An 18,673-nucleotide genomic window follows, 5' to 3' on the forward strand; every position below is an offset into this window, starting at 1 on the left:
TGGAACACCAGCTTTCCATGTTAATCTTTCAATAAAATAAACCAACACAAGCACAAATGAACTTTTTCAACTGCTTTGGTTGAGAGTTAATTACACATAACTAAAACATTTCAGCACACCTCTGCATAGGGACCCTCGCAGACCTAGTAATCTCTGGACAAGAGGCCAAGGGTTGTTTGCTGGTCAAACTGGCAAAGACAAAAAAAAAGAAAAAGAAAAAAAAGACAATATTCAAGTTCCTGGATAAAGAGATAGAGGTACAGCTGAACAGAATGCAACCAAAAAGTATTTCAGTAGACAGATAAAACATATACAGAGACGTCCATCCCTTAGATTTTTATAAGAGTTCATTTCAATTTGTTTTAAAGACTGTAGATTTTAGCTAGTGAAAACTCAGAAGTTTGTGTTCAGACTACAAAAAACAAAAAATTAATGCACGACAGAAAATTATTCCTAAATGCCTCTTCCAACTATAAATAGAAAGTTGAGTGGAAGAATTAAGTGCATCAGGAAAATGCACTCAAGAAGCAAGGATTGGCATAGACTGGAATAACGACTATTTTACCAGGTTTGTCCAACTGAGATTTAAATATCTTGTTCACAAGAGAGACTTTGCCAAGAATTAAATAAAATGATTGATAAATCATTTAATACGCCTGATTTATCAGCTATCTGACTGCCATCAATCGGCACACAAAATGGAAACAAACATAAGGGTTGAGGACAAATATTTCATTGTTTTCCACATTAAAACAATGAAACCTTTGTGACAAAAAAAAATTAAATGCTTCAATCGTCACCATGTCAAAATTAGTTAAATAAATTAACACACTGAAGTCAAATGCACTGAGATGCGCCTTAAGGGGTTTTTTACAGCCACAAGCTTTATACGTACATGAATGATGTATGAAGTGGAGTCTCTGTCATCGGTACCAACGAAAAAGTTAACCAGGAGTTGAGTTCCATATTTCTCATTTAACCTGGCAATGACATCCTCTAACCTCCAGGTTTTCCCTGAAGAAATAAGATCGGAGGAAGGAGGATGTGCGAGGGAAGAAATGCAATAAGTGATTTATAGCGTGATGGTAGCAAGAGGAAGAAAGGTTTAAAAAAAAATGCAATACCATAGTCATCCTCCCAGTTGTCCACAGCCATGGGCCACTCAAAGATGTCTGGCAGCATGTCGAGCAAAGGAGCCCCTCCTCTCAGCTCTATTAAGCCTACAGTGCAGTATTGATGAAACAGAAATTAGCTTGCAGACAGTAATTTTACACAAACTGAAAAAAAAGCAACATTCACTAGTCAGTTTCAGGCTCATTCCTTTGAAGTTCACATTTTTACCCCCTTGAAAATGTAATTTTACTACATCTTCATTTCAAACAAAAGTTTACACATTTTTTCTTCTTGGTTTTTACTTAAACTTATATATTGAACCCTTCTGTTCAGTCTTGAAATACTATTGGATAGGAAATGTGTATTCAAGTTCTCCAAATAGGGTCATAAACTACAACAACTTGGAAAAACATTTTCTGGGGCAAGATTTCCAAGTTCCAGATTAAGTAAAAAGTATTTTCAAGTTTTTTGTGTGATCATTATAATGTCTAGATCATGCATACAAATGTTATGTTATGTGCAGCTTATGTACAAAATACAAAGATGACCGTGTTTGACGTATCCAATATTACATTATCATCTTCAGCAAACTGAAGCAAACGCACAACCTTCAACAGCTGCACAAAGTGATGCCTATACAAAACATGACAGTTTATCTACAATGGATTAGTCCATTCACATATCATGTCTGCTGACTCACTCTCGTTTATGCAGGACTTGTAAAGTGTCTTTGCCTTGGTGAGAGCAGCAGCCTCCCTCTCCACCGTCTTTTCAAGGACACCTGCATATAAGCACAAACAAAAGCACACATGAAAAAAAAAGGACAAAGATAAAGGTGAAATCAGAGCACCTGTCGGAATTTAGAGGGAGAAGAGGGGGAGTGGGAGCACCAAACGCCTGCAGGAAGAAGAAGAACCGTTTTTAAGTGCAAAGGTTCAAATGAAATGATGGTGCTTACGTTATCAATTTGTCCCAGTGTCACCAAGAGCCCTGGAAACTAACGCAATCATTGCAAAAGCCCTGGCAACGGAATGCAGTTGTTGACAAAGGAGGCAATATGTAATTTATAAATGGAAGAGAAATAAAAACATGGTTCACTTTTTATGAAAAAAGTGGAAAAACAACTTCAAAGTTCAACTTCTCAATCCAGGTTCTGTTTTTTTTTATTTTTTTTTATTATGTTGTTGGCAACAGAACTAAAAATGAAATGCCAAGTGTTTGTAGATGGGCGCTTTGAAAATTCAAAAAGCCTCATTATAAAGCAGTACAAGTTTCCACAAAAAACAATGCTTTAATTTCCACCGTCCTGTAACAACAAACATCAGTGCTGTCATGAGTTCAAGTCGACTTTATGCCTTTGAATAGATTTAAAATCATTAACTCTCCTGCAATCTTAAGCTACTTGGTTATTTTTACTCTGGATGGCCCGGTGGGGTCGTACTGACCCCACGTGCGCTTTTACAAATTTTCATTTTACTTTTTATTTTTTTTTGTCATTTTGGGAACTGACTGTGTGAGTGGACAACCCCTCTCTCCCCCCCCCTTCCCTGCTGTCCGGCCGTGACATCTGCCGCAATCTGGACGGTTAAAAAGGATGAGGTGCTTTTGATGGTTTAGGGAAATGAGAGGGAGGACAAAAATAAAAAAAAATAAAAACTCACTCATTCTGAAGATGTTCCCATCACTTCAAAAGCTCTTTCAGACTTCTGGGACTGCACCCAGGTAACTACAGTCATTTTTTTTGCTTCCTTTCATCAGCCAGTCGCTCCTCACAAACCTTGTCTGGTTCGGCTAATCCTCCAAGCATTCTCAATCCATCTTTATCTCTGAATCCAAGAAGGGTGAAATAAGCTACCAAAGTGCTTCCAGAGCAGCAGCATCATCCTGCCTTCAGCTTGATTTCAGAGGCCTAACCTGTACTTTTTTTTTTTTTTGGCCAGGTAATATACTGTACTTTGAGGTGGATGTCATTCACCTAAAATAAAATGCTCCAATATAAAGTTTCCTGCAAAAGTGCAACATATTTTAAACTTTTTCCAATTCTTTTAAATTACAACCAGAAACTTTTACAAATAAAAATCTGAAGCAGGTGGCATGCATCTGCATTCAGCCCCCTTTTTATGCTAATACCCTAAGGTCAGGTGAAACACGCCACCTTCAGATTAGTTAATGGAGTCTGTTGAGAAGATTAATGGACAACCAGAAGAACAAGAAATATAGCAGGCAATTTAGGGATAAGGTTGGGGAAAAGTTTAAAGCAGGGTTCAGTTAGAAAACATCATAAAGTGTGGTGCAACTGTGAGCCTACTGCTAAGATGTGGTTGTCTGCATAAGCTGGCCGGTCATGGAGGCCAATAATCAACAATTTGACTCTGGAGCAGCTGAAAAGATCCACCACTCAGGTGGGGGCAACTGATGGTCCTCAAACAAATCTGACTTTTCAGGAAGAAAGACATTGGAAAAATGCATATTTGTTGAGCGGTTCAAGTCAGGTCGACTAAACAGCAAACATGTCTGCTCATATGAGACAAAGTGAACTCATTTACCTTCATGACGGTCAGAATAAAACATTTTTTCTGTGCCATTTTGAGATCCAACTCTGGCTGACAGGTGTCCAGCCAACGATACGCTACGGTTCACTTAGCCAATCATCGCATGCTGTTGTGTGTATGTGCCTTGGCCATACGCGCTGTGGCATCGTGCAGGTTAGCTAGGCAAGAATAGTGCAGGGTACTAAAAGAGACGCAAAACCTAACGCCCGTCTTGGAAAATAAAACTTTTGCTTATTTACTGGGAAGAATGAACTGATGATGAAGGTTTCAGTGAAGATGTTGTTCTTCCTTTTCCCAACTCCTTTGAATCAGGTTTGATTTAGGGACAGAGGTACCAATTAACCAGAGACGGGAGAAACTTGGAGAAACTCCCTACAGGAGAGACATGGATGGAAGGCACCGTGTATGTGACTGATAAGATGTAAAAGGAGAAATGTATGCATTAAGTTTCATTTCTTCTTCTTCTCCCTTGCTCTTTTCTCAGATGCTGATATTTACTCTGATTTTCTAAATAAAATATCTAAAGACAAATGTGTATTTCTCTGATTGATTTAGTGTATTGCTCACTCGAAAAACGAAAAAGACTTTTCCTAAACACCTCATCGAGAAGCGAAGGGGCAGTGGGACAACAAGTCACTAAGCCAAAGTAGAAAAGAAATGCGCTTCGCTTAAGATGGAATGGCTGTCGGAGTTTGAGCAGTACAGTGGAGTGACCGTGTCAAGGAGGCAATGGGGACCTGAGAAATCCTGGTGAGATTAGTCTTTTTATTAGTAAGCTCTGCGATCACGTGGATGCTCTTTCTCCAGAGGATGATTTAAAGGAGTGGTCTGTATTTGACACTGAAGCACTGAGCTCAGACATCAGTTTTGACTGTGGATCAGCAGACATTTCTACACTGGCAAAGAAGCATGAGGCCAATTTCCCCCTCCCACAGTCTATGGGAGGCCATAAACAGTCAATATGCTGAATTCAAGCACATAAGCAGAAACTTAAACAGGGCTCAATCAGCACATTCTCAGATGTGAGGACATAGAGGAGATCTCGCAGCTTGTGGATATTTGCGCTACATTTCAAACATCCAGTGTCGATTGTTAAAGAGGATTTAGTATAACGAATCGTATCGAAACAGCATCCAGAAATCGTCTTGAAGTGGCACATTTGGACTCGGCTGATGCACATAAAGTCAAAGCAAGAAGCAGACGGGGCCATCAACCTGGACCAAAGCGAACAACCATTGGAGAAGTGAGACGGACAGACATGGAAAAAAAAAAAGTGCAATTAAATATTTTACAAGAATTTATACTGCATCACAACCTACAGCACACATTTCATTGTGCAAAATGTGAACGTTTTAATGTGAACAAAAAGTTATGTCTGAAGGTGTAATGTCTCATTTCTCACCGTGGTTAAAGCGGGACTCTTACAACACTCTACGCATCTCATAAACAGCAATGTTTTTGTTTTTTTCATTTCAAGTGGGGGACATTTCTCATATTAAAAGCAAACTAATGGAAATTGTTGATGTAATCTGATTCTTTTAATAAGCCATGCAACTTGCTATGATCCCAGATTTATGACCGGTGTTGTACTGGTGTGTGGCCACAGCGCGCACATCTGACGTTGCCCACAGCGGTCCTCAGTGTTTTTTATGTCCAGACACATAAAAAATTAGAGGGGACATTTCTGGTCACATAAAATTCCAGTTAAAGACCCCAGTGTATGCAATATGACAAAACATGCAAGAGGTCAAAGAGTTCAAGGTGTGAATCGTTTTGCATTTCCCTTTAAATAAGTAAATTTGTATTAACCCGACAAGCCTGGAGCACCAAAGTGTACTCTGCACTAATTAAAACAAAACACAAGAGATTATTGCAGTACCAGAGTCATCTATAGAAAAATGAAACCATTTCTAAACAAGGCATTTTAACAGGGCAGTGTTTGTATTTCAGCCAAGTGAAAGACGGGGCTTCCTTTCTCCTGGGAGCCACAGCTCCACAGATGTGACAGTAAAAGGCCATTTAGAAACAAGCGGAAACCCCAGTGGTTGATTTTATTGCCCTGGTTCATTGCCTCCTGAAGACCTGTTGTGGGCAGAAAGATGCCAGTTGCATCTGCCTCGGGCGAGCGTTTTTCCAGCAGTCAACCAAAAGGAATGATCGATGCTGTGGTGGAAACCGGCGTAGCTGAGGGGGAAGGACAGCAGGACTTCGCCTGTGCAGAGCTGCATGGTTGGATTTGCAACAGGAGCTGCGATTCGTTAAGCAGAACACTACATAATGAATAGAAAAAGGTTGATAAAAAAAATCATAAGAGCTTTTTAAAAAATGGCAAATTTTCTAGTGATTACAAAGGTCAGGGTCTTTATTTATGCCGTCTAGATAAATCTGTGGTTTTCATTAAAGCTTTTCTAGTTGTAGAACAAGGCCGACTGTCATAACTTAACAAATTTGTACAAAATCTTTAACTTATGCCCAATCATACCAGAGCCGCCACTTTTCTTTATATAAAAAACATGCCTCAGAACCAGTGATTAAACTGAGTTTTACGCTTGTATGAACTCTGACATTTAGGAACAAAGCTGTAAAAGAGAGTCATGTGAAACGTTTTTTGCGAGACCCACAAACAGAAGCAGGTAACAGGTGCAGTTTTTAACAGAGCTTATAAGTAGTGTAAACATTTCTTTCCAGTGGATTAAAAAAAAAACAACATCATCTACTTAAAAAAAACATGTACACATTAATTTAACTGGGATTTCATTACCAGTTACTGCTTAGCGTTTGGTTAATCTGTCCTAAATGAAGCAGATGTAAAGTAAAAGAAAAAAGGTCCTAGTTAAAACTGAAACTCCTCCCTCCCTAATGAGCCCTTTCAAAATAAAACCCACTCAGTCAGGAAGATGCAATTCTCACCAAGTCACTTTTAGCTTTTTTTCTTTATCTATAATGCTGACAATTTGTCCCTGACCCTTAAATAGAGAATGATTTTTTTTTTCTATATTCATCTTCTACATTTAGGGTTTTTTTAATCTGTTGCCATTTACAGCGTGGGGACCTTTTGTGAATTTTAATCATTAACCATTTGGAATTCATTATGAAGACAGTCATGAATTATACATAATGTAAATCTCTTTCAAGTCTTTCTGCCTTGTAATAAACTTTCAGTACATGCAAAATGTATGTTAATGACTGAACTCATGATTGTAACAGCTATTGTTTATGACAGTTCAGAAGAAAGGAAAAGACCTTTTGCGTATTGCGTTTTAAAAATTAATGTTATTAGGAAGACGCACAGTCCTATGCCAATTTGTCTTAACATACAGGCCCGAGTGTGTTGGAAATATGTTTACGTATAAAAAGAGTAAACTTTAGTGTCACAGTGAATAAACCGCTTCTATTGCCATTTGTAGTTAGTTTAGGAATCCCTCAGTGAAAACTTATCGAAGGCTCCATAAAGACGGGACCAAATGGTTACCATTTGTCCTCCAACCCCCATTCAAACTTCTCCCTCCACATTCAGTGGTCATCATCAAGCACTTCGAGTTTAATTGAAGTTAAGGGAGCTTTAGCGCCTGGCGGTCCATTAGACTGTTCGGTTGCGGACCAAAATCGCAACATTTGTGATCTTGTCAGCGGGTGCAGTTCGCTTTCACACTGCATTGTGTCAAACGATGCAAACCAGTTGGAAAAAACCTGTTCCACCCCTCACCTGCGTTGGTACAGAACCAAGACCTCCCAAAGGAGATTGTGCATCGTTGAAGGAAATGATGCAAAAACCTCTGAAAACCACATGAATGCAACATTCTTGAAATTTAAGCAGGAATCAGGTAGTGTCAGATTTCAGCAGTTGTAGCATTTCTCTTTGGTAAAAAGACTACAAGCCATTTCTCCTGCTAGCATTAGACTAGCATTTGTTTTAGTTGTATTTACCCAGAATGCTCAGTGCTTTGGTCTACTTCCTGCTTTTGCACCAGTCCCCATGTTTCCTTGGCATTTGCATTTGAACTGCACCACTCTCTTCAACCAAATCGAAACCTCGGTTTTTATGCGGACCAAAATTTGCTCGTTTGCTCCATGTCAGAGTTGGATTTTGCATTCACACCTCCCCAAACATGCCAGACCTTCCAGGCAAACAAAGTAGAATTCAATTAAAGCAGACTAAACAGGGCTGGTGTGAATGGACATCGAAGGTCTTTGGCTCTCTAATCAGGCATTCTGTGTTGCTTCTGTAGAAACAGCTTTTCTAAGCATGTATGACTTTCTGCATTAGGATGGCATTAACAAGACCTCTTAAATATTTTAACATTTGCAGTGTGACGCATGAAATATGCACTTCTACCATTTGTTTTGGTGTAAAACAAAAAGTACTATTGTAGCAACAGCACACAAGATTTTTGAAATTATACTTGTTATTCAAATTTGCTAAATCAAAATAATGGAGATACACAGAACTACTTGTTCACCATATAGTACAAGTCTTAAAGTGAAAGCAGGAAAAATGGAAACCTTTTAAGAGGTTTACCAACTGAAATGGATTATGTTGTAAGTAGAACAACCCTTTGACTTTGACAAGCCTTCACCCATCTGAACATGGCATCAGCCCCGTTTGTCACTCAGTGTCATCTCAAATGTTGCATCAACCGATACACACCATCACTCGCCCGCTTCATCTCAACGTGGCACCGGGATCAATACAGGAAAGAGGATGGATCTTAAATTACAGAGGGAGCTGAAAAGGAACTCTCCCTGGAGTCCAGAAAGGACATCACTCACGTCACTTTGAGTCGAGATCAAAAAATAAGAGGGAAGCTGAATCCTTTATTCCGCTTTGTAAGTTTGGGACCAAACAACAACACGGTGTGATAAATAAAACCCGAGAAGCAAAGCAAACGCGACTTGTGTTCCTCTGCTTTTGTTCAATGTCCTTTAAAACGCCCGCCCTAAAAACAAAGGGAGGTGCAGATTAGTAAAATGACAAAGTCGATCCGTCTTTCAGAGCAACTTAAGAGCTGCTAAAGCCTCAGATAAACAGCTGAATGGACCAGCAGTGACTTTTTCCAGAGTGTGATTATAGAGACTCACCCCTATAAATCAATTCAACATTCATTTTCATTTCCACCGATTAGCATAAACTGAACTTGTCTGCACTGTATCTGAATGTATGAACCTGAACTGGAATCCATTTGATTTAGATTGATCCGATTACAAATATCTGCATATAAAATTGAAACCATTTGTCTTGTCAAGTGTTTTCAGATAACATTTGTTGAGAATTAGCTTGGCTACATATGGAACCAAACTGAGTGAATCAATGTGATGAGTGAACTGCAACATTCACTGCAAATTGGTTTCAAGTGGCTCTTAATTTGAGGATTATGGCTTACAGCTAATGAAACTGAAAATTATTTTTATTGCAGACTAAGAAAAAATAAATCTAAATTACTGCCAGCTTATTGAAAACTACGTCCACACACTATAGAGTGCACAGCTGCTCTTTTTGAATGCATTGGTGCGTCGACACGTTTTAGCACAGACAAGATCAGCCAGCGGTTTGTCCATGGGTGCGTTTTTATGCGTCGCATTTTTCTTTCAGTTAACTTTCCATAAATAAAGGGCACAGCGAACTGAACCGGACCAGACTCCAGACGAACTGACCTGGAGGGGTAAAGGGAGGGGAGGGTACGGTAAACAGACTTTTAATTTAATCCAAATACATGGATGTTTATGTAAGCTTTCAAATAAAATAACCATGCTTATTAATACAAAGTAACCAATAATGATGTACACAGTGGCATGATTGAGATCTGCATAAGCATTAGCTCATACTTTGCAGAAATCCAATTCCTTAATGAGCTTTTGTGGTCAACCCTTGTTGGAGATATTCATGACTGCTTGTGGGAGAAGACTCAATCCAGCTGTTCCCACCCCCATAATAGTGCAGGACATATTATAAATAATCATTTCAGTAATAGTCTAATTATCTAAAACTGAATTTTGGGCTGTAGTTGGCTGCAAGCCTCATTTCCAAGCGGTTTTTTTTTTTTTTTTTTTTTTTGAATGCTTCAAATTTTTGATTATTTGTAATTCTATTTGAGTTTCATTGTTAACATGACTCCAAAACAAACCCTTCAAGAATATTCAAAATAGGATCCACCTGCACCATCCGCCCCAGCTCCCCATTGATCACCAGTTGTGTCGTTTGGTCCTGAAGTGACGTACGGAGCCATTTCTGAACAAACGGCAGAAGATGTGAACGTTAGCATTTTAGGGAACATAAATTGGTCTATCTTTGGCTTTTGAATGGGTCAGACTGACCACTTTCTTTTGGCTTTGTTTTTTCTTTTTGTTTTTTCCATGCATAGAAAAGAGGATTGGAGTCAAGTGTCTCACCATGCCCCATTTTGGATAAGATGCAAAGGACTTTAGAAGACAGGCTCGATAAGAGGGCTTTGAAACTTTAATCCTGTTGTAGTTTGACCGAAGCATCTCATACATTTCGCTAAGAACTCTGGAAATTGTGTCAGCTTCTTGAAAAAGGGGCATAATCTGTCTCCTTTAAATCTGCTTTCTTTCTTTCCGTCGTGCCTGAATGCATCTCGCTTTAGATTATACATGTGGTTATTTGCCTAATCCTCCTTTTCAACTTATTACCATGCATGCACTATTCATGCGCTCGTTTAATTGTAATGAAGTCCTAACCCAGAGACCCTTCACAGGGTGCCTTCCGCAAAAGGGCGCGGATCACGTGTGTGTGGTTGGATTACAGACTGCAAAACACTCGTGTTTAACCACAACAAAGGTTTAAAACTAAAGCAATCACACACACACACAAACACACAAGGTTGTATTTGAAAGAATTTGATAATTTTGTGCCACCAAAATTTGTCATTTTGTCCAGCATAAGAGATTTCAAATTGGTTTTGCCATATACTGCTTTACATTTCTATGTTTAAATGCAAAAAGGTTGAAAGTTAACCAAATTTCACTTGGTTAACAAGTAGGTACAACTTAAAAAAAGCAGGACAAAAGTACATTTGAGATTTAAAGGTTTACTCCATTGTTTTAAGTGTTGTATAACTTCAATTTTATGCCGTTTTTATAGTTGAAAATTATAATTTGAGGCAGTTTTTTTTTATTATTATAGATTTTGTGTATATAAAGATTCTTTTGGTGGTGTAACCACTAATCAGCCACAGTAGCAGTTATAGATTTTACAAAATCATTTGCGTTTTCATTTACACAACTTTTACCCAACATTTTAACCCCCATTATAATTCTTGATTTCTGTGCTTTTGACTTCATATTAGGGGAATCATCATTCTAGGAATGTGATCCTACTTAGAAATGTCATGGCTGAAAAGTAAAAAAAAAAACAAATTTTTCTCAAGCCACACATCTAAACAAGGAGGGCAAAGGCTGCGAAGATGTTCCCACTCAGGATAATAATCTTTTCCCCCGGATGAGCTGGAAGTGTACAGACAGAATTAGTCCAGACAGGAAGGACTAATTGTGCTGCAGGGAGAGGGAAATATAGGGGCTGCTCCAATAAGCTGTGGGACTCCTGCATTTATCTTGGTCTTACAGAAAGCCCAGCTCAACTGATTTATGTTTGCGTTCCAAATCCATTCCATAAGGTCATTTAACACCGTGTGCATGTCTCTCTCAACATACTCCGTTATAAAGTTTAAAGTCCACCACTTCTTGAAATTCTTGAGGGAGAACAAAAGAAAGAAAAAAAAAAGGTGTGGGGGGGCAGTGTTTCTCACTCCTGGCTCTCATGAACCGCTATCCTGCTCACCTACCTGAAATGAACGGGCGATTAATAAGCTTCTGCAGCACTTAATGATGGCCAACGCAGCTAAGAGTCAGTCGTGCCTGAGCAGAGACATGCCTAAAACATAAAAGGCAGAAAGTACCGAGCAGCAGGATTTAAAAACACTGTTTTCTTTTTGTACGGTTCTTGAAAACCTGAGTGAAGTTGACCTTCGTCAAATTTTCGTTTGTGCCGCCATCATTTTAAAAAAATGTCAAGAAATGTTTCCAGAGGTCATGAAAGGTCAGGTCTACCAGCTCCTTCTAGCTTCTGCAAATCAGACAAAATTCATGTCAATCAAACTCGACTACGTTTGTGCAGCAAATTTTTTTATTTGTGCTGCTTTGGCTTTGAAGATATTAATGAAAGTTTAAAGGTCATTTTGATTTAGTAAAATTTGGGGGGCAGGGAGCTGGTTGACCTTTTGACCTTGAAACTTTCATTAATATCTTCAGAGCAGCACAAACAAAAATTGTTGCTGTACAAACGTAGTCGAGTTGATTGACACGGATTATGTTTGATTTGAAGAAGGCATGGGGCAGCAAGTTGACCTTTCATGACCTCTGGAAACATTCCTTGATATCTTTAAAATGATAGCGGCACAAATGATCATTTTTGCTTCACAAACCAGCACAAATGTTTGACACTAATTTTGTCTGATTTGAAGAAGGTGTGTGTGTGTGTGTGTGTGTGTGTGTGTGTGTGGAGGGGGGAGAGGAGGGTGGCCAACTTCACTCAGGTTTCTTGAAACACTTTTTTTTTTTTTTTTAATAAATCTTCCACAACCGTGACGTTCCCCTGAATGACATCCAGTAGAGGAGTTGTCCTAACACCAATCAAAAAGAAAGATCAGGGTTTTATCATGATTTAATTAATAAAGTCTTAAATTTGAATTCAAGTAAATTATAGAAATACAGTTGAAGTGCAAGCCATTTTGAGTGATGATGCAAAATAAAAAATTAAATGAAGAGTTTTCCTTATTGAACCGTCAGGATTCGCTACCAAGCAGAGATTGGTCATTTTCACTTAAACACCACTTTATTCATCCGTGTGAGAACAGCAGACAGACATGTCCGGTGTCTGATAACCCCAGTATAGTGACCGTCTAGTTAGAACAGACCAGAGCGATCAAAGTTTCTCACAGGGAGTCTGGGAAACAACGTTAGGGGCGTTAAAGGCCTTCGAAACCTGGAGGAGTTTTCCGCTCTTATCTGAACCCTCCCGAGGTTTTAGTAACCTTCACATAAATCTGGCTATAGCTGGAAGATGCAAGGCAAACGCCCTCCTTGGCTTTAGAAACAAAGCAGAAGCCATTTTCTAACGTTGCACTGATCGAGTCACACAGATTGAGATATTTTATTTATGTGCATCAATTTTGATGCTTATGGCCTTTAACTAGTAAAACAAAAAAAAAAAAAATAAAAGTATGTTTTCTTAGAAATCAGTCTTACATGAGAACAATTTGATTGCTGCGTTATTGCAACATGCCAACGCACCGCTGTGCTGCGAAAAACCTTCTTCAGCTGCAATTCATACTTTGTGAATCTCCCCCAGCCTGTTGAAGGGACAAAAGCTCATTTACCTTTCAATTAAGTTTCCATGACACTTTAAAGAGCTAATTTCTTTAGATATGACTCTTTATGGCTAATAAATTGACTGAACTGCTGAAAAAGATGAACTTTTTATTGATGTCTTATTTAACCGAGAGGTACCTACAATGCAAGAGAGACATTGTATACAAAAATTGACTTTTTATATTGTTTAACATTAAACTGTTGCTGATGATATGCAGTTATTTTTTCATTATTTTCAATAGGAGCCATCATGTTGTTAAACAGCAGCTGTGGTAAATGTCTCATCTTAAATAAAACGGAAAGAGAAAAATAACCACAAATATACGCATCTATAAATTCAATATTTTACTTCCAAAAGCCAAATCTTCAAAACTGGGCTCGATAATATTCAGTCCCTTGAGCTGTATATCTTTAAACACACACACACACACACATCCCTCCTCTGTAAGTGGAACTTATTTTGGATTCTGGAGTCTCCAAATGGAAAATGCCAGGCAGAACCTCCAGTAATCAGGTCCCTCTTTGAAAGCCGTTCCCGGTTCCGGTTTGGGAGGCAGACGCTCTGATTTAAAGATTAAAGAACCAACCTCTCAAAACACTATTAATATGAATGGATCAGCTGATCGCAAACCTCCCCCTACGCCCCCACATCCCATTTTAGATTTATTTACCGCCGTATTCTCTGAAATTCTTTTGAACTGCATTTTTATTCATTTATAAGTTCTACCCGGTATTGTGTAGCCGCTGTTGGGATGCTGGAGCTGCACAGTGATGCAATCGTTAGCCTGATTGCACTGCAGCGAGAAGGTCTTCGGTTTGAATCCTTACCAGGGGCCTTCTTGCACGTACATTTTATGTGCTCACTGTGCTCGTTTCTCTGGGGACTCTCGTCTTTCTACTGCAGTCTAAAAACATGCACTTACACAGGTTATTTCAAATAAACTGCCCATGGGAGAGAGAGTTTGTGTGTGTGTGTGTTGACTTGATCTCTTTAGCATTTATGCGCAGTAAGAGCTGAGATGGGTCATAACCCACCCAAAGGTAGATATAAAACAAAAAAAACAAAAAAAACAAAAAATCCAGTGTTTGTAGACGAACTTTAGTCATTTAAATCGGCGTCACCTTTCTGGCCTTCATGATTGAGCCGACTGCCGTGCTGCATCGCAAATTCTCCGGAGAAAATATTTTGAATGCTCATATAGGAGTTGCCGCCACTGCAGTCGTACACCATAAAACCCTGATTATAACGTCTACCAGAATATTCTCGTGTGCTTTAATGTTAAACAGCGTCGTCTCATGCACCGCCACAGAAGCTCTCATCTCTGTGAAACGCATAATTTTTAGTCTCCGTCTCATATTATGCAAATGCATTTCAATCCTGGACAACAAATGAGGTGTTTCAGGCAATTCAGGATGAGTGTCGAGAATAAATCTCCGGGATGCAGGCGCTTTAAAACGCGGCACGGTTCCTTAACATGCACGACACACATTCAAGGAATGCGGGGAAGAGCCAGCGTGCCCAAGAGAAAGCTTTAGAATTCAAATCGATATTTTAATAACTTTAAACTATAGCTTAGAGTCCTATTCGCATTGTAATGACAGAACAAGCTCCGCTTCAGCAGAAGGATTTTCACTTCTGACATACCTGTTTGCAGCTGATTCAGACAGAGTGGTTAGTGGCTCATTAATGAAACTCAGTAATGTGCACTTATGTACAAGGGGGTGACATGCAATCATTATTAAAAGAATGAAACCTTTTAGTGAGGCGCATCTGTTCTTGGAGTCGCCCGTCTGTCAAACTAAATTCTGCCACTCATCATTTTGCTAATGTCCCTCCTGTTTATTAGATTGTTCCTTGTTGATTCTTAATTTAAGTATTTATATAGTGCGGGACAAACGAGGAGTGGTGAGGTTGGAAGTAAGGCATTTTCAAAATTATTTTAACAGATGAGCAAAAAATAAAATAAAAATAAATAAGTTGGGGGGTGCATACAGCTGCTTCTACTTTGAGTCTCCTAAATAAAATCCAGTGCAACCTTTATGATGCAGAGAAGTAGTTGGATAATAAAACCTTTTAATTTTGAGATTTCAATTTGATATATAAAAGGCATTAAAAATAAAATTTTATTCAGGGTTTCCCCCCCAGTGTATTACAAGCCTGGCGGGCCACCAGGCTTTACTTGTGCCCCCACCAGGCTGAGCATTGCTTATTTAATCAATTCTTTTTAAAATGTTTGCATTTTTTAAAACTTTATACTTGGTGTTAAGGTGTTAATCTTCCAACAACACATAATTATCAAGTGATATTTTCAAATTTCCTGTCAACTTTAAACATTCAACTCAAAAACACGACGGGCCGCTGGATGAATGACTGCCTGACCGCCCAGCTAACAAACTTAGCAAGTTTTCTGGGGGAAACTTTGATTTTTAATTTTATTATAATTTTTATGATTTTATTACATATTTTATGATTTTATTAATCATTTATTATCATTATTTTGTTATCAGTAATAGAACAGCATCCCAAGCTTGTTCAGATTACCGTTTGGTTCTGCATGCAAAGCAGAAGCGCTTGAAGCACAGCTGGAAAACTAAGAGCCATTTACCAATAACTGATCGACTGGGAGAGGAGATCATCAATCAGAAGCAACTATGGCAACTCTGGATGAGCTACTTTACAGCTCAACTAGGACAATATGATAGGATAATTATAAGTTGCGCTCGTTCCAAATCTGGGCTTCGTAAGAAAAGAGTCATTGTAGAGACGGTCCTAAGAATCCGTGAAATTTATCTCAAACCATTCCAGGGTTATGAAGAGAACATGGGAAGGAAGATATTCTGGCCACATGAGATCCAAACTGGACTGGTAAGCACACATGCAAAATGCTAAGCCTCACTTAAATCATCCAAATCAACAACAACAAAAAAATAAATAAATAAATACAGAAAAAAAATGTAAATTCAACCAAATTTTACACAGATTCAGAGTCGATGTCGGTTATAAAACGTAGCAAAGCTCCTTCTATCCAAGATAACCTGGCAGAGTTACTGAGCATATGATCCAAGCAGCTCACACCATAACATCTGGTGACAAGACTGATTCCTGTTAAAGAGAAGCGCCGTTTGACAGGAAGAAACCTGCGACAGAACCTGGCTCTGTGGGTGAAGTCATGTATTTATACGCTGCTGAGGCTCTGTTCGTTAGCCTCAGAGTTCAAGACAGACAGGGTCACAAAAGGCGTTTCAGCTAAACAGGCCAGGTGCAGCTTCAATAAAGATTGTATGTTAAAGAAAGAAAATAAAGAAGCATTAAGTGCAATAACTCTGGGTAGCAAATAGCAGGAGTCAGTGAGGAAACAGCAGAGTGAGGAAAATCTGTGTCCTCCTGCAACCTCGGTCTATAGTACTGTAACCAGAGAGACGGATGGGGTAACCTCCAACTGTATGATTTCTCAAAAAAAAAAAAAAAAGTAAGCTCAGTTTTAAAAATAGACGCAGTACTCGGTAAACTGGAAGCTGGATCCAGAAGAGATGAGCCTGATAATTAAGATCTGCCTCCCATTCTACTTTTAGACATTCTAGGAAGCAGCAGTCACCCTGCTGATGGTCTGAGAGCGAACATAGGACAGTCTGCTAAACAATCATGTCTGAGGGAACTGGATTATCAAAGGAACATTTTAGATTATATTCCAGAATTAACAGAGAGCCAATGATCAGAGAAATTAAAACTGTAGCAATATGACCTCTAATTTTCATCAAACAAACAAAAAAACAAAACAAATGTTTTAGACTTCCCAAAGCCAAGACTTTACAATAGCTCAGCACTTAAAAACAGACTACCTTTCCTGAATCACTCTTAAAAACTCCTGAAAACTTGTTCGACTTTGGAATAAATAACATATCCAGGTCAAAAAGGTTCTTTTGAACATGCAGATTACAGATAACCAAGTTAATATCATCCATTGTACGTTTTCACATCTTCAGGATAAGCATAAGCTCCACCTAACTGATTGGAGTCATCACCATTTATAGACACACCTGTATCATCAGCGGAAGTGTTATGGAGTCAATACAGTTTTCTTCACAACATTTCAGACCAGTGTGGAGGTTTCCCTGCTCACAGAGCAGCTCTCAGCATGCAGTCAAAGCAACAATGGAACAGTTTAAATCCAAGTAATCGAGCGACGACGATCAATGCCAAGACTAGGTCTGAATCCAGATGAGAATCTATGGCAAGAAATTAAAATGTAATTTTTAGACACTTCTCCGTCCAGTCTGAGCTTTTCTGCAAAGAAAATTGGACGAAAGATGTGCAAAATGGACATGGCAAAACGTTTCGCTCCATTTGCAACAGAAGGGTGATCCGGCAAGTTCAGAGGCGCTGAATACAAATGCATGCCAATATTTTCAGATCTCAGTCAAATTTGACAACCGGTGAATCGGTTTCCTTTCACGTAAAAATTGTCTGCCACTCTGGGGCATGACGGTGACAAAGGTGGTAGGAGTTTGTCCCGTTTCCAGAGGGTCGGTGGTTCAAATCCCTGCTTGGTCTTGGTATCCTTGGGCATTTCACTTCACTTGCCTGCTGCTGGTGGTTTACCACCATTACTGTGTGAATGTGAATCGGTGAATGACAAATTGTCCTCCACTGGACTAAAAGAACTCTACAAGTACATTTAGCATTTCCTTTGCACTGGTGTATCAAACAGAGCGACAGTACATTGATAAGAATCACGACTGCAGGCTAAGAACGTCCACACTGATCCCAGATGTTTAAAAAAAATAAAAATCTCCACTTAAGTTGTTGTTGCATTACATATCTGATAATCCAAGCTACTTAAATGGGCTTTTAAGTGCGCAGAAATTTGCAATCTCAATGAGAAACGAGCTTAGACTCAAATATACGAGTAAAAAAACAAAAACAAAAAGAAAACATAAAAAGTCCCGAAGTCATGCAAAAAGCAGGAAGTCAGCAGTTTGTAAAGAGCAGTCACCGATACACAGGCTATAGCCAGGAGATGAATACCACATGCCGTTTCATGTGCTTTGACCCATCCTTTAAACTGGTACGCCGCCATTCCCCTGGTTACAAACTGCACTTCACGCCCAGGCTGCCCCTCTTTTTGTGGGCTACATTTCAACACCTACCATCTCCAGCTGTCATCCACCTTTGGTTTAACTTCAACTCAAGATCTTTCTTTTTTTTTTTTTCCTCAAAACAAAGCCTTTTATCCTCTCACAGTTGCTGCCTTCCTCTTCTGGGAAACAAACTAATTAGTAATTAAAATGCTCATGGTCAATTGGGAAAATTATTGCACAGTATGCCACATCTGAGAGGGAGGTAGGAAGTGAAACTATATAAAAAAAAGAAAAAGAAAGCTTGTGTGCATGAATGCTGAGGGCATTAGAGATGAAAAAAATATATATATATATACATCATTAATCATTTACGGCATTCTGCAGGAGTGAAGAACCATCCGAAGCATTTACAAGGAACTGCAAACCACACTATTTACTTGACTATACAAGCACGCACACATTTTTCTTTTTTTTGTTTTACAGCTGTAATCCAGGCAAAGCCCTCCAGTGTCCAGGTGTTTTCAGACGTATGCAGCTGTTGAGAG

The 18,673-nt window shown here is 39.0% G+C and overlaps 1 pseudogene; it reads right to left on the reverse strand.

The window, feature by feature from the left end:
• Positions 1 to 18,673, reverse strand: part of LOC103148106 (neprilysin-like) — a 73,736-nt pseudogene that overhangs the window by 26,381 nt on the left and 28,682 nt on the right.

Source organism: Poecilia formosa, unplaced genomic scaffold (assembly GCF_000485575.1).
Source record: "Poecilia formosa unplaced genomic scaffold, Poecilia_formosa-5.1.2 Scaffold197, whole genome shotgun sequence".
Classification (NCBI taxonomy): Eukaryota; Metazoa; Chordata; class Actinopteri; order Cyprinodontiformes; family Poeciliidae; genus Poecilia; species Poecilia formosa.